Consider the following 12,629-nt stretch of genomic DNA (forward strand, 5'->3'; position numbering starts at 1 on the left):
GTCACTCAGGCCAACATAGAAATAAACAAACTAGAACTCCCAACATAGAAATACACCACATAGAAAGAACACACCCTGGCTCAACATATAGAGTTCCAGAGCCAGGGTGTTACATACGATTGTAAATCCCAGGTCTGGCCCACATACTGCACACAATTACAGCTGAGTTCCCGTGTAGGTCCCCTATCCAAAAGGCGGGCCAGACGCAGGCTGCCACTCAGACCTTATATGGGGCTACCCAGTTACCCAGTTACTTCTCAAATAACATTAAAATAATTTGCTATTAATTGCTTCATTTAAACAAAAGAGAAGAGCAGTTGCAACCCTAACCATAGGAAGGGAAGCTAGGGAAGGAAGAAAGAGACTTAGGAAAGGAAGTAAGTAAGAATCGAAGATGTTTCTGAACACATCTACATTAATGTGGATGCTACCATGGATAATGGAAAATCATGAATTAATTGTGAATGATAAAAAGGGAGAACGTTACGGAGAACGTTACAGAGGGACAAAGATCATAGTGTGTAGAGTCACAAGCTTGTTGTAGTCATTGCGTGCTAGGAATATGGGACCAAATACTAAACTTTTGACTACTTTAATACACTTTGAGTGAATTTGTCCAAATACCTATGACTTCTTCAAATGGTGGTACTAGATACTGTATATAAAGTGCATTCATTTCTAAATGGTAAAACAGATATGTATGAAATACCCTCAAATAAAAGTTGACATTCTGTACTGTCGCCTCATATGAAACGTGCTGGAGTATAGAGATAAATATTATTTTTTTTGCATCACTGTCCAAACACATACGAAGGGAGTGTATGTGGTAGGGAGATTAACCACAGTCAATAGTATAAGTGTTAGTTTTAGTGAGAGGCCAGTGTTTTACTGACAGGCTATGATGTGAGACTGCAGCTGGATACTATTAGGTTGGGCCACATACCACCCGCCACACATTTTTGAAATTACGTGGAAACAACGTTGATTTAACCAGTTTTTGCCCAATGGGAAAGGCTTCTTCCAAAAATAAAACAGTCCAAAAAATGCAGTATCGTGTGCGCGGACTAGCCTATGTTCTGAGCCTAGTTTCCCAGAGCCTAAGTATCCTTAAGATCATCGTTAGAACCTTCTTATGATGTATCTTTAGTAGGCGAGGTGTTTCCCAGAGCCTTCATTAGTAACGTGGCTCTTAAAACCTTTGCAGATCTACGTGTGATCCAGACCACTCGTAGAGCAGCCAAAATGCATCTTTAACTTTTTTCCCTTTCGCGTCATTTTAATCACAGAAGATCTCCACTAAACATAGTGTAATGACCCAGCTGGGTCATAAAGTAAAAGAGAGACGGGCACCAGGTGTACAGGCAGAACACAGGTTTATTCCTGAATGGGCTATTGTTCAGGCCACAACCCACGCCGCTAAACCTCGAACATACACAAATAGAACATGTCAAATCAAGGATCCCGAACAGAAGAGAGAGAGATGAGACCGTAACCCCTATTTAATCATTCCAAAACCCCGCGGGATTACCCATCATACCCCCCCAACCTTTCCATCTGTCCTGGCATATTTAACCCCTGCTAGTACCCATGAGAACGATAACACATCCATGAACACAGAACCAATACAGGGTCGTTACATAGCCCCCCCCCTTTCTAAACCCTAGCCCCTAGGGTTACAAAACAAAATCCTTAAAACGACCCGGAGGTCGCATCAGTCTCTTGTGCCTCCCCTTGACTCTCACTGGTGGACCCCCAGAACACTCATCTGCCCCAGTGTCATTTCCAGCACCCCCCGAAGAGGCAGCCCCCGTCCCAGGCTCAGCTTGCACTAGAGTCTCCTCGCTAGACTGTCCCCGTGTGCTCACATCAGAGTCCTCACTTCCATTCCCTACCGTTTTCCTCCCTCTGTAGGGCGCCAATCGGTCCCGGTGGACCACCACCTTCCTGCCCCGTGGGGGAACCTCCACCCGGTACGTCACCTCCCCCACTCTCTCTATCACCAGGCACGGCCCCACCCAGGCACTGTCCAGCTTTGGGCACCGCCCCTTCTTGCGCGTGGGGTTGTGAAGCCACGCGCGTTCTCCCGCTCCAAAGTGCCTCCCCCTAGCGCGTGAGTCATAGTGGCGCTTTTGGCGCATTCCTGCGTTCTCGAGTTGCTCTCTTGCGAAGGTGTGAGCCGCTTCTAACCGGTTCTGCAGTCTACGAACATTTTTACATTTTACATTTTAGTCATTTAGCAGACGCTCTTATCCAGAGCGACTTACAGTTAGCACATACATTATTTTATCGAACCCACAACCCTGGCGTTGCAAACGCCATGCTCTACCAACTGAGCTACATCCCCTGCCGGCCATTCCCTCCCCTACCCTGGACGACGCTGGGCCAATTGTGCGCTGCCCCATGGGTCTCCCGGTCGCGGCCGGCTACGACAGAGCCTGGATTCGAACCAGGATCTCTAGTGGCACAGCTAACACTGCAATGCAGTGCCTTAGACCACTGCACCACTCGGGAGACATAGTGCCTTAGACCACTGCACCACTCGAACATAGTTCGGGCCAGGCAAAACCCCGTCGTCGTTATCAGGAGGGTGGCCAAACGTCAGTTCGGCTGGGGTGCGCAACTCACGACCTAACATTAGTAGCGCTGGGGAGCACACAGTCGATTCCTGAACAGCCGACCTACATGCCATAAGAATAAACGGTAAGTGGGTGTCCCAATCTCTCTGGTGTTTTGAGGTAACGATAGCCAGCTGTTGTGCTAATGTTCTGTTAAATCTTTCCACCAGCCAATCACTCTGGGGGTGAAGCGGAGTAGTGCGCGTCTTCTCCGCGCCTAACCGTCTACACAACTCTGAGAACACCCGTGACTCAAAGTTTCTCCCCTGGTCGCTGTGTATAGACTGTGGCACCCCGAACCGACTGATTATTCCCCCTACCAATGCATCAGCTACTGTTTCTGCCTCCTGGTCTGGGAGAGCGTAAGCCTCTGGCCACTTGGTGAAGTAGTCCATAGCAGTTAGAATCCACCTGTTACCGCTGTCTGTGGTTGGAAACGGTCCAACTATGTCTACCCCCAGTCTCTCCATGGGCTCCCCTACTGGGAATTGTTGTAGGAGGGCGTGTGACTGACCTGGAGGTCCTTTCTTAGCAGCACACTCATCGCACTGCCTGCAAAAGTCCTCCACATCCCTCCTGTGCCTGGCCCAATAGAAGCCTTTACGTACGCGCTTTAACGTTTTGGAGACCCCAAAATGCCCTGCGCCTACTCCACCGTGAAGCTGCTGTAACACGCTCCCTTGCAGCCTTTTGGGAACCACTACCTGCCACGTCATTTCTCCAGTAGCTGGCTTTTTCCACCCCCTCTGGAGCACTCCCTCAGCCACTCTAAGGACTGAGAATTTAGCCCAGAGTCCTTTGGTGACTGGTGATAGAGGGGCTACTTCCCCCCATGGCGGTCGTCTTCTCTCTTCCACCCACCCCAGCACAGGACGCAGCTCTGCGTCCTCCTCCTGGCGACGCCTCCACTCCCCGACGTCCACAGCCTCAAGCTCCCGGCACTCTGTCACCCTCAGCTGACTCACCGTGGCGGTGACTCCCTCCTCCATGCACAGTTCCCTCTCTCGCTCCACCCGTTTGGCGCAGTACCCACAGCCGTCCTCAGCACACGGGCGGCGGGACAAGGCGTCTGCATTACTGTGGCGAAGGCCGGCCCTGTGCTCCACCTGGAAGTCGTAGGGTTGCAGCTCCTCCAACCAGCGGGCGATCTGACCCTCTGGCTCCTTGAAGGAGAGAAGCCACTGCAGGGCGGAGTGATCCGTCCGCACCACAAACGGCAGGCCCCCCAGGTAGTACTTGAAATGGCGTACTGCTGCCACGACAGCCAAAAGCTCCCTCCTTGTCACGCAGTAGCGTTTTTCAGCCTTATCAAAGGTTCTGCTGTAATAAGCTACTACGTGCTCCCCGTCAGAACCACGCTGAGCTAGCACGGCCCCCAAGCCCTCATTGCTTGCGTCGGTGTCCAGGATAAACGGACGGTTTGGGTCTGGTGAGGACAGGACAGGGGCCTCCACCAGGGCACGTTTGAGGGCCTCAAACGCCCGCTGGTGCTCTTCGGTCCACTGAAAGACAGTGTCCTTCTTGAGAAGGTGGTTCAAAGGAGCTGCTATCCCCGCAAACCCTTTCACAAACCTACGATAGTAGGATGCCAGACCCAGGAAGCTCTTAACCTCTTTTTTTCCCCTTGGAATTGGCCACCCCCTCACAGCCTCCACTTTGTCTGGCAACGTGCTGATACCCTCACCACCCAGCTGATGACCCAGGAACGCCAACTCCCTTTGCATGAAATGGCACTTTTCCGGGTGTAATTTTAGCCCCGCCCCCGAGATCCTTTCCAGCACTCGCCTAAGTGCCCCCAGTGCCCCCTCAAACGACGTGCCGTGTACCAATATGTCGTCTAGGTACACGACACACTCGTCTCTCGGAACCCCCGCCAGCACTCTGTCCATGAGCCTCTCAAAGGTGGCAGGAGCATTACAAAGCCCGAAGCACAGCACCTTGAACTGCCAATGGCCCCTATCCGTGGAGAAGGCCGTTTTTTCACGTGCCCCAGGCGAGAGGGGCACCTGCCAGTAGCCACTGCGCAGATCAAGGGAAGAGAACCACGAGGACCCTCTGACGTGGTCTAGCGACTCATCGATCCTCGGTATGGGGTAAGAGTCTTTAATGGTGACAGAATTTAGGCCCCTGTAGTCCGCACAAAACCTAAGTTTACCCCCTTTCTTAGGCACCATGACGACCGGCGCGGACCATGGGCTATCTGATGGCTCAATGAAATCAGCCCGCAACATGTCAGCAATAGCTGTGGCTGCTGCTTCCCTCTTGGCAAGGGGAATGCGACGGGGCCGAATTTTAATGGGTTGGTTGTCCCCAGTGTCGATGTCGTGCTGAACCAGGTGCGTTTGCCCTACCTCATCTTCCCCCCAAGCGAAGCTATCTTTAAAGTCAAACAGCAGCTGCTTTAACTGTCTCTGTTGTCTCTCGTCCAGACCTTGACAGTTTTTCAGCCACACAGCCTCAACGGCGTCGATAACTTCCTCCTTACCCCCGTCGGGCTGATGGGGTGAAGGAGCCAGTGTGTTTTGGGCTACTGGGATGCCTGTGCTTGCACCATTATGGGGAGTGAAGGTCGTTGCCGCCGGAGACAGCTGCTGGAATGGCACAACGACCAAGGGAGCAGCCGGGACGACCAGTGGAGTTTCGGCAAGCTTGGAGGAAGACGGAGGGACAGCCCTGCCCCCTGCTGGCCCTCCCGAAGGCGACATTCCCACTGTGGGCCCCCCCGACAGCCTCAAAGTGCCCGAAGCTAAGTCCAACTGAGCCCCACAGTTTTTCAAAAAGTCCATTCCCAGTATACAGGGGTCCTGTACCGCTGCTACCCACACCGGACACCCCACAGTTCTCCCCCCCACAGTCACAGACACCCGACACTTCCCTAACATGGGGGCTAGCTCCCCCGTGACAGTCCGTAGCTGGACAAGGGTCGGCTCCACCCGCACCCCAACAGGTAGTATGTCTGGTCTCACCAGGGTTACTGTAGAGCCCGTGTCGACCAGGGCCAAACATTCCACCCCCTCTACCTTGACGATGACATTGCAGAAGTCCCCAATGGTGGTACGTCCCACCACAACTACCGGACTAGGAAACACGGTGGCAGCTACACCCTGGGGAAGCAGGTCCCCACCCTCTTGCCTGCACTGCTGGGTACATCTTCTGCTTACTGTGGGTTCGGGGGCGGAGGAATGGGCCCGCGCTGCCCCCTGCGCGAGAACCCGCTGTCGTTTCCCTGTTGACTGGAGAATCTGCCACACTCCCGCTGAATGTGGCCAGGCTGGCCACAACCCCAGCAGACAATGGAAGTTGAGCTGACACTGCGATGTTGTCTGGAGCCCTTCTCAATGACAAGCGAAGCGGTCTTGACTAACCCTCCCAACTCGTCGACCCACTCTGGTTTGGTGACCCCCGGCACCCCGGCCGCCGCTGCTCTCACCTCTGGTTGACTGGCAACCTCCACTCTCACTCCCTCACCCCAGATCAGCTCCCTCTTCCTGGCTATCTCTACTGCAGCCCGCAGAGATGCTGGGTCCGACATCTGCACATGCTTACCCAGTTCGGTGGGGGAGAGCGCTCTAATAAAACTGTCCCGTGCCAGCTCGTCTTGCACCCCAATCGGCATATTTGCATAAGCCCGCCTGTTCAGGCTCAGAATATCACTTGCCAACGCCTTTAATGATTCCCCCTGAAGTCTCTTTTTGTTATTCAGTTCAATCCGCAGCATGTTGGGCTGTGCATCGCTGCCGAAACGGCCCCCCAATGCCTCCACTAGCGCACCGTAGTCGCCCCTCTCGTCCGGGGCTAGCGTTAGCAGGCATTCCAACGCCTCCTCTGACAGGCTCAGGGCAAGCTGTAACCCTTTCGTCTCGTCAGACCACCTCCCGGCTCTAGCCAACAACTCGAATTGAGTGAAAAAAACTTCCCATTTACCTTGTCCATTGAACTTTGGAAGTTTAGCCGCTACCGTGGCTAATGGCAATAGGGCGCTGCCATCTCTGTTTACATAAGGAGGTCCAGCCATTTCCGCACGCGGTGACGTCGATATCTCCGTCGCCGTGACGTCTGTTCTGGTCGAGCGGTTTGAAGGAAAACCCGCCCGTTCTGCCATCTTGCTGACTGACAATTTAACTCCCGCCATGTGGCTCTCCAGCTCTTCTACAGCCGTCATCGCCTGACCCTCCCGACCGGGTACACCCGAGCCCACAACGGACACTTTGTCCGACTCTTCCTTAACTTTCCGCCTCGCCCCGATCATCCTGACCGTAGATGCGAGTCACGCTAAAGCTAACCACGGCCTATACTGAAACAGCTAACTCGCCTAATCTCGATCTATCCCGTCGTTCGAAAGCACTTCTGACACCAATGTAATGACCCAGCTGGGTCATAAAGTAAAAGAGAGACGGGCACCAGGTGTACAGGCAGAACACAGGTTTATTCCTGAATGGGCTATTGTTCAGGCCACAACCCACGCCGCTAAACCTCGAACATACACAAATAGAACATGTCAAATCAAGGATCCCGAACAGAAGAGAGAGAGATGAGACCGTAACCCCTATTTAATCATTCCAAAACCCCGCGGGATTACCCATCATACCCCCCCAACCTTTCCATCTGTCCTGGCATATTTAACCCCTGCTAGTACCCATGAGAACGATAACACATCCATGAACACAGAACCAGTACAGGGTCGTTACAATAGATTCAATATGTTTAGGCTGTCTGATTGTGATGGCTGATAACTTCAGAACAAAGATGACTACAAAGCAAAGTTGCCAAAGTATTTGCAATTGCTACAAACAAGTGATGGACTAAATGATGCTTCAAATGAAAACTGAGATGATTAAAAGATACACAGGCTACATGGGCATATATGGGCTATTTAAATCATATTGATTTCATGTTCAATCAATTGAGGTCTATTTTGCGACTAGGCTACTGTCTGTAATTTTTTGCCTCAATGTGTTTCATGAGGTGTGACAACGTGCGCAATGATGTGCCCAATCTGTGATTTAGTGTATTATAATTGGGTAAGCATAATAAGCCGCCTCAATAGCCTACCAACTGGGTACACACTGGTTGAATCAACGTTGTTTCCACATAATTTCAATGAAATTACGTTGAACCAACTTGGAATAGATGTTGAATTGTTGTCTGTGCCCAGTGGGTATTTGCAGCTAATGGGTATTGATATCTCTCTAGGAGTTGATCCGTTGTCAGTATTGTGGAATAATTATAATGTTAAGGTAAGATTTGAATGGAGAAAGCTGATAGGAGAGCAGCGCTGCTTTTCTTTCGATCCTATCAGTATCGACACATGGTCTAACGATGCACTTAGCGAACGTTGCTACTACTATAATTTATTTTAATAAAAACAATATGTTTCTTGCCCATGATGAAGCTATTTATCAGAGATATTGACCTCACAATAAGCCAGATTCGAGTGGTGCTGAAAATGGTGCGGAAATGGACACCTCATTGTGCTGAAAGTAGGCAATTTCAAGTAGGCCTAATTCATTTAAACCGTCTTCATTTTAATTCAACTTTACTAACAACAAGAGGGCTTTGTGTTAGAGCCTATTTCTTCCCAAATTAGAAATAAGAGGTAGGACTACCTCTTTGGCGGACGAAATTAGGCTAGGATGCTATCCCTAGATTTGTTGGCCAATTTCTCCACCCACCATGCACTCTTTAAATGGCCTACTTCCGTCTATGTGAAGTTAAAACCAGGACTCGAATTGAGGGGGTATGAGAGGGTATGTGTATGCCATAGGTCTTCCTTTTGTTAAAGAAAATGGCAAAAAGCACAGGCCTACTACCTTTTGTTCGCTTAAGAGTTTGAAGAAAATAAAACGGATAGTTTTTTTTTCAAGCGTTCAGTGAGGTTTTAGTTAAAATATATTTTGCTGAAGGGAGGGCCATAGATGAGGTAAAGAAGTGATGGAAATCAGACCCTGGAGGATAGAAGGAGGACACCGGACTGGCGCACATTACACAAATCTGATCTAACAAAGTGGATATTCGTCAAATCCGTCATGATTGATATTGTAACAGGCCCACGAATGTGGTTACTAAAGTATGATTTGGAAATATTTAGCTGCATAACCATTTCAGGTTTAGAAGAAGTGATAGCTAAATGCTAACTCCCGTTCTTATAAGCTGGTAGCATAGCTAGGTCCTGTGTGGCTCAGTTGGTAGAGCATGGCACTTGTGGGTTTGATTCCCATGGGGGACCAGTACAAAAAATAAAAGAAATTGCTCTGGATTAGAATGTCTGCTAAAATGTAAATGCATACAGAAATTGGTGGTGATAGTCAAAGTAGTTTTTAACTGTAATGCAGTTGATTGGTGACGATGACATGAGCATGTATTGGGGTTAACATCCATACAAGCATTATACTCAGATTTCTTACTCAACATAGTGTGAAATACACATAAACAATAGCCTAAATGTAGGCCCATTTTGCTGGGGGGCAATGAGGAGATTCGGGATCTTTCCCCCACGGCATCTTTCCCCCATGTGTTTCCATGGCATTTCCATTGTTTTGGTCGAGTTCCACTGACCTCTTTACCACATCTATCCATTTTTATTTCAGAGAGGTCCGATTTTCTCCAGGTAACCCTTATTATAAATAATGTACATTCCCTTATGGATACCTCATTTGTACAGTTCTTTATTGAAAATGTAGTTATTTTTTTACATTTGTGATCGGTTACAGGATCAGAGGTCATTTGACGCTGGTTCCTATTTCACAGTAGGGCCTTGAACTGCCTTCTTGAACAACTTTGATGTGCCTTGAATACAAACGTGTATGGGATCTGTAAATATGAATACAAGTGTTAAAATATAAACTACCAGTCAAAAGTTTGGACACCTACTCATTCAAGGGTTTTTCTTTATTTTTACATTTTTTTTTTACATTGTAAATAATACTGAAGACATCAAAACTATGAAATAACACATATGGAATCATATAGTAACCAAAAAAGTGTTAAACAAATCAAAATATATTTTATATTTGAGATTCTTCAAATAGCCACCCTTTGCCTTGATGACAGCTTTGCACACTCTTGGCATTCTCTCAACCAGCTTCATGAGGTAGTCACCTGGAATGCATTTCAATTAACAGGTGCCTTCTTAAAAGTACATTTGTGGAATTTCTTTCCTTCTTAATGCGTTTGAGCCAATCAGTTGTGTTGTGACAAGGTAGGGGGGGTGCACAGAAGAGAGCCCTATTTGGTAAAAGACTAAGTCCATATTATGGCAAGAACAGCTCAAATAAGCAAAGAGAAACGACAGTCCATCATTACTTTAAGACATGAAGTTCAGTCAATACGGAACATTTCAAGAACTTGAAAGTTTCTTCAAGTGCAGTAGCAAAAACCATCAAGAGCTATGATGAAACTGGCGCCCATGAGGACCGCCACAGGAAAGGAAGACCCAGAGTTACCTCTGCTGCAGAGGATAAGTTCATTAGAGTTACCAGCCTCAGAAATTGCAGCCCAAATAAATGCTTCACAGAGTTCAAGTCACAGACACATCTCAACATCAACTGTTCAGAGGGGACTGTGTTAATCAGGCCTTCATGGTCGAAATGTTGCAAAGAAACCACTACTAAAGGACACCAATAAGAAGAAGAGACCTGCTTGGGCCAAGAAACACGAGCAATGGACATTAGACCGGTCGAAATTTGTCCTTTGGTCTAGGGTCCATATTTGAGATTTTTGGTTCCAACCGCCGTGGCTTTGTGAGACGCGGAGTGGTGAATGGATGACCTCCGCATGTGTAGTCCCACCGTAAAGCATGGAGGAGGATATGTTATGGTGTGGGGGTGCTTTACTGGTGACACTGTCTGTGATTTATTTAGAATTCAAGGCACACTTAACCAGCATGGCTACCACAGCATTCTGCAGCGAAACGCCATCCCATCTGGTTTGGGCTTAGTGGGACTATCATTTGTTTTTCAACAGGACAATGACCCAACACACCTCCAGGCTGTGTAAGGGCTATTTTACCAAGAAGAAGAGTGATGGAGTGCTGCATCAAATGACCTGGCCTCCACAATCCCCCGCCCTCAACCCAATTGAGATGGTTTAGGATGTCGGACAGCAGAGTGAAGGAAAAGCAGCCAACAAGTGCTCAACTATATTCCTTTATGTGCAATCAGTGAAAGCATTACCATGTTGCTTTAAATCTCAGTTGGAACACTTCGTATCAGCGTACCAAAATACTTCAATACATTCTCACAGCTGTAATATGCTGACTGCAGAAGCGGCAGGACTTCCGGTTTCTAATTTGACCAAATAAAATATCTACTTTTCACTACATTCAGACCACATAATTTGCATCTACTGGTATAGTGTGGCCATCTTTAAATGTATCAACGTTATTTTCTTAAATAGACTATTGTGATGAGTCCAAAGACCAAATTTGGAGTGAGTCTATTCCATGATAATATTTGTTATTATTATTTTAAGCATTAGTGTTACATAGTCAAAAAAGTGAATTGTTAATAGTTTCCTTATGTTTTAAGATATCAATGCCAAATTTTAAATGGTTCATTATGGTAATGTCTTTGATGACCCTAAAAAGTTCCAAGTTGATAGACCAAGTGGATTTACAAAGGATTTAATTGGACACATAAAATCTGACTTTCTGATTTATCAATAACTCAGCCATCTCTTAACCAATCTCTTAGCTTTCCTCAACCTAATTTAAGAGATGTTCCATGGGCCTACATACCGTGTTATTTTGACTTTCATGAGAATACATTTTTCAAAGGTTTTCCAAAATTTCCAAGAAGTAGGAAAATCTATCCTGACAGACCTTATGGGTCCTTGAGGCAAATTTGTTCAGCATGAGGAAAGTCTCTAAGTCAAATAGGGCGGCGGATATGAGGGTTTAAGTGAGACTGCTTATAACAGTTCCACCTATAGGCCAATCGATGCCATTATTTTTTACCAAGTTACTCATGGCCTCTAGTTTCTGTGTGCCAAATTTGAAAAAAAGGTACCAATCTATGCTTGAGTTGTTTGACCCTGTCAAGGGAAAGAAATCTAAGAATAACAATAGGTCTCACAGCTTTGCTGTGAACCCTTAATTATCAGCCTAGTTGAGCCAAGGAGAAAGCACTGAGCTATACAGGGAGAAAGAATCTTGTCATGATTGGCTGAGATAATGGAGTGGTTGTACATGCTGAGAGATGAGTCCTGATTGGTCAGTCATGTCACAGGCTTCTGTATAATATATAACAGAATGGGCTCGTCCCTGATCAGTACAGTGCCTTTGGAAAGTATTCATACCCCTTGACCTTTTTTTGAAATGTTTGCTAATTTATTAAAATTAAAACATTGAAATATCACATTTACATAATTATTCAGACCCTTTACTCAGTACTTTGTTGAAGCACCTTTGGCAACGATTACAGCCTCAAATCTTCTTGGGTATGACGCTACAAGCTTGGCACACATGTATTTGGGGAGTTTCTCCCATTCTTCTCTGCAGATCCTCTCAAGCTCTGTCAGGTTGGATGGGGAGCGTTGCTGCACAGCTATTTTCAGGTCTCTCCAGAGATATTAGATCGGGTTCAAGTCCGGGCTGTGGCTGGGCCACTCAAGGACATTCAGAGACTTGTCCCGAAGCCACTCCTGTATTGCCTTGGCTGTGTGCTAAGGGACGTTCTCCTGTTGGAAGGTGAAACTTCACCTCAGTCTGAGGTCCTGAGCGGTCTGGAGCAGGTTTTCATCAAGGATCTCTGTACTTTGCTCCGTTCATCTATGCCTCAATCCTGACTAGTCTCCCAGTCCCTGCCGCTGAAAAACAGCCCCACAGCATGATGCTGCCACCACCATGCTTCACCGTAGGGATGGTGCCAGGTTTCCTCCAGACGTGACGCTTGGCATTCAGGCGTTCAGAGTTTAATCTTGGTTTCATCAGACCAGAGAATCTTGTTTCTCATGGTCTGAGAATCTTTAGGTGCATTTTGGCAAACTCCAAGCGGGCTGTCATGTGCCTTTTACTGA

Source organism: Coregonus lavaretus (genome assembly GCF_964263955.1).
Source record: "Coregonus lavaretus genome assembly, chromosome: 33".
Classification (NCBI taxonomy): Eukaryota; Metazoa; Chordata; class Actinopteri; order Salmoniformes; family Salmonidae; genus Coregonus; species Coregonus lavaretus.